The sequence below is a fragment of the Triticum aestivum genome, chromosome 5A (genome assembly GCF_018294505.1).
Source record: "Triticum aestivum cultivar Chinese Spring chromosome 5A, IWGSC CS RefSeq v2.1, whole genome shotgun sequence".
Classification (NCBI taxonomy): domain Eukaryota; kingdom Viridiplantae; phylum Streptophyta; class Magnoliopsida; order Poales; family Poaceae; genus Triticum; species Triticum aestivum.
The window spans coordinates 649,110,561-649,115,844 of NC_057806.1; positions in this window are offsets into that span (position 1 = coordinate 649,110,561).

Below are 5,284 nucleotides of genomic sequence, written 5' to 3' on the forward strand. Positions count from 1 at the left end.
CTCAAAGACAACACCCCTAAGTCGGTGAGGGTGCACTCTTTCTGGCCGCGACCCCCTGTAGTGGCTCTCCCCCCAGCACCTCGTCCTCTAGAGGCTCTCCCCCTGCCCCCTCCTCCTCTAGGGGCACCTCTCCCTCGACCTTCTTGTGAGGAGTCATCTTCAAGTAGCCGAGGGAGAGGATTACGTGCTCGACCACTCCGACTAGGCAGGCCGACGACCTTGCGTAGGAAACCCACGTCGTCGGCCTTCCCCTTGCCCATGTTCCACGAACCTGCATTGAAAAGAGAAAAATCAATTAGTAAATTAATGAAATGAAGGAAAAGGCATGATAATAAACACATTAATAAAATGCATAAAAAGGCATATTCCTAAACTATAGAAAAAATACTTGAAACATACATCTGCTAGAACCCATATGAATCATCACTGTTGTAACCTCTTTCTCGGTCCGTCTCATCATCACTATTAATCATATCATCTTCGTTGTCCGACGAAGGTGGAGGCTCTTCCTCGTGGTCAGCGTCTTCGTTTAACTTTTCTAGCATAAGTATGTCATTTTCATTGACAATGGTCTCACCATTATTCCGTGCATCGTCGACGTTTGGGTCCACATCATCATCACCCAATGGTCTAGTGTCATCGTTTCTAACCACATCATCATCATCATCATCAGGTTGCTCTTGATAGAACACTCCCTCGTATGTCATGGGGTTAATGTTGTAGTAATCGTCTTCATTCGGGTCTGGTAGCTTACCATGTGGCGACACCTTGAACACAACTTCCCAACCCTTTAGATACACTTTCTGGCATGGGTAAGGCAGATAATATACTTGTGTAGCTTGGGTAGCCGCAATGAAGAGATCGGCTCCGGCATAGACGGTTGATGGTTTAACTTCGACCAAACCAATGGAAGGCGTATGTTTTACCCCCTCCCGCGGATCGAACCATCGGCATTTGAACACAGGCAGACTTAGGGTCTCACGCCCCTGGCAGAATTTAACCTCGTATATATTTTGTACCCTTCCGTAGTAGTCTACCGAATTTTGACCGGGGGTGTACACTCCAGTATTTATAGTTTTGGGATCGGGGCGGCTATTTTGGTGCTCCTCTGTATGGAAGCGATACCCATTCACATCATACTTTTTACATGTCATGACGGCAGGGTCAAAACCCATGGAAACCCATCTCAATTCATCATCCATAGATATGTTCGGATCTTTTCCCTGCAAGTATAATGGAAATTGTTGCGTGCATTAGTTCGGTTAACTAATAAATGTTGAAGTAGGTATTTAATACGGGAGTGTGGAAAATTACTTTCTCCATGAACCAAGCAACAACATTTTTACGTCCAGGGTTTCCATGACAGAGAAGAGTAAGTGCCTCCGCCTCAGTAGGAGGATTCACTCCCGTCCATTCCTCTTGAACGAAATCACTAAAAAAGATAAGCGGTGTTAGACCGGGACTAAGTGAACATGAAACATGATGATGTGGAAGACATAAAGGAATGGTATAGTGGTATTACCTCATCCACACTTCCTCAACTTCCTTGATGTTGTGCAAGATATAGAACATGAGGTCCTCCCACTCTTGTCGTGGCATGTTATAAGATTTCGAGGCCCCAGCCCTCCCACCTTGCGCGTTGAATAGATCGAGCCTGGGTTGATACTTGGGCTCTTCTATATTGTATCGAGGCACCTTGTTATGCAGATGGAGAACGTGGTCTGGATAGTATGATGTCCTGAGGTCTGACACCTCCTCTAGAATAACTGCCTCAGCTATGGAAGCTTCAATCTTAGCTTTGCTTCCACATTTCCGTCGGAGATGCTTGTTCTGCCTCTCAGGGCCGTACTGCCAGCGATTTTGCATAGGGCCCCCCAACAATACCTCGTTCGCGAGGTGCAGAATGAGATGTGTCATCAGAGTAAAGAAGCCTGGCGGAAAGATCTTCTCTAGCTTGACTATCAACTCCGGTGCCTTCTTATGCAATTTTTCAATCACCTCTTTACTTACTTCTTTAGCACAGAGCGTGCGGAAGAAATGGCTAAGCTCGGCAAGCACTCGCCAAACATGCTTGGGGACATAGCCTCGAACCATCACCGGCATTATCCGCTCAATCCATACATGGTAGTCATGACTCTTCAGGTCGGTCACTTTTCCCGTTGAAAGATTGACTCCCTTACTTATATTCGATGCATAACCATCGGTGAACTTCAAAATTTGTTTCAGCCAGATAAGTACTTCTTCTTTTTCTGGCAGTTTAAGGACAAAGTCAGCATCTGGCTTGAACCAGTTTTTTCGACCGCCTGCGGGAGGCTTCATGTTCAGGCGTGGTCTATCACAAATTCTCTGTTGATCGGCTCTAGCTTTTATGTTATCCTTCGTCTTATCAGGAATGTTGAGGATCGTGTGGAAAAGGGACTCTGCCATATTCTTTTTAGTGTGCATCACATCAATATTCTAAGGAAGTTTGAGGTCCTTGAAATAGGGAAGCTGCGAGAAGGGGGTAATGTGCGTCCAGTTGTGCGTCTCACCATATCCCTCGAAACCTTTGGCTTTGGCTTTGCCTTTGCCTTTGACTTTAGGCTAGAGAGCTTTTAGCTGAGCAAGAACATCTGCCCCCGAAAATGTTGGAATCTCGGTTACTTCATGAACAACCCGGACTTTCGTGAAGTTCTTCTTGTCTTCCCTGTCTGGATGGTCTGGAGGGAGGAACTGTCGATGCAGGTCAAAGGCTACATACTTGCCACCCTTACTCAGCCAAATCATTCGCAGAGCTTGCATGCACACTGGGCATGGCATCTTACCACTTGTACACCATCCGCAGAATAGAGCATAGCCGGGAAAGTCATGCATGCAATAGTGCAACCAAACTTTCATCAAGAAATTTCTCTGCAGATCCCGGTCGTATGTCAACCTCGGAAAGTACCAAGAATGGTGCAAAGCATCCATAAGCGGCTGCATAAACACACCCAACTGCTTCCCCGGGTAGTCTGGCCCCGGAATGATGAGCGACAAGAACATGATCTTCCGTTGAATTAGGGCACCGGGAGGAAGATTGAGCGAAATTACAAACACAGGCCAGCAGCTGTATGGATTGGACGACATACCATATGGATTCAACCCATCACCTAATATGGCTATTCTGACATTCCCAGCCTCGGCTGCTTCCTCGGGGTATTCTTCATCGAATGACTTCCATGCTTCCCCTCCCGATGGATGTACGATTTTTTTTGGATTGTACCTTATACCTTCCTTGTGCCACTTCATCATTTTGGCAGACTCCTTCGTGATGAAAAGGCGCTGCAGTCTTTTTATAAAATCAAGATACCGAAGAACCTTAACGGGGATGGTTAGCTGCTTTTTCTCACCATCCTCACCGACCACCTCAATGTACCGAGACGAACTGCACTTCCTACAGTACTTGTCATCCGCATACTCGTGCCTAAACAAAAGGCAATTCTTCGGGCAAACATCTATTTTCTCATAATCCATAGAGAGTGCCTTCATGATTTTCTTTGTATCGTACATGCTTTTCGGCAGTTCATGACCCTCAGGGAGGCTGTTAGCCCATACTCCCAAGAATGCTTTGAAGCATTTCTGGCTACAGTCGTACTCAGCCTTGACTACAATCAGTTGCGAGATGGCATCCAGCTGAGATATTTTCGCACCCGCATAAAGAGGTTTCTTCGATGAGGCCAAGACCTCCAAGAAGGCCTTTGCGGTTGCCTCCGGCTCCTCCGGTTCATTCTCCAAAGGTGTCGCATTTGCCGTTTCTGCAACAATGACATCATCTAGCATGTCCCTGACCCCGTCGTCCTCATATCCATCGATGCGTTGTCGCACCACCTCCTCTCTACCACGGTCCTGCTCGGCTATGTTTATCGGCGGCATGTCAAAGTTTGGCATATATCCGTGCGTGCGAAGGTGCTCACTCATGTCTGTCTGATTTCTACGGTGACGTCTGGCACATCTCGCACAAGGGCATGGTGGGATAATTCTCATTGGACGGCGGAATATCTCCTTCAAATACACATCGGTTTTTGCGATCCACTCTGATGTTACTCGATTCCGACAGATAAAACCACTATACATCCACTGATTATCTGCCATCCTCTGCTTTTTTGCAACCCACACAACATAATTAAGAATTCACTTAAATTAATCACATCAAATTTTCAGTTTCTACCGCGTTTAATACACCTACATCTCTAATAGGTAAAGATGGGTCCTAATCCCACCCGAGGATGTGTAGATTGAGTACGTTCTCCATTCTACCCCGTTCCGAGACAAAATTTTGGCAGCACCTCCCCGCTGTTCTCCAGATACACGTCTCGGCAAATAGCCGAGAGAATGTGCTCCGGAGAACAATGGGGAGGCGCCGCCGAAATCCTGTCTCGGAACGGGATAGAACATGGAGAACATACCCAATCTACACATCCTCGGGCTGTCCATGGAAAATGCTGGACAATCCGAAAGAGCTGCGGTGATAAATATGCAATTGAATGCATATTTATCGATGCAACCCTTTCGGACGGGAGACGCCTAGGTTACGTCAGTTGACTTGAGAATGAAATCTAGTCACATGATTCGTAGCTCACCCTCGGCTGTAGAGGAAGTAGTCAAACACCGGAGGGACAACCGGGGACCAACAGCTCCTACGACGATCACTCCACCGAGATGGAACACCACAAAACCTGCACCGTGACAATAATTAAGTACATCACAATATATTCATCATCATCATCTAACAATCATTGAATCATAAAAATCAGCATCCTATATCATCTCTTCCGCAAAAAAATCATTATCTATCATCAACATCATCATCTATCATCATTAACATCATCATCTATCATGTAACAATCATCATACATTTGCAACTATCATCAAAAAATCTATCATCTAACGTCATGCCCCTTGTTAAAAAATTGCTTTTCTTGCATTTCTCACATTTGTAACTATCATCAAATCATCTATCAACTAACTATGCATCCATCCATCTAGTTACATAACTATGAACAACAACAAAATTATCAAAAAAAATCTACAGAGAGGGAGGGAGGGAGCTCACCGTGGGGGAGGGCCGGCTCGGTGGGAGGGGCAGGCACGGACGACGGGCCAGAGCAGGCGGCGGAGGGGCAGGCACGAACGAAGTGGCCGTCGGGGCGGGGTCGATGGAGGTCGGGGCGAGGACGGAGGTCGGGGGAGGGAGGGCCAGCCGCGCGGGGATGTGTCGAGGGAGGCCGGGACGGGCGAATACAGCGGTGGTGCGGGCTGATCCACG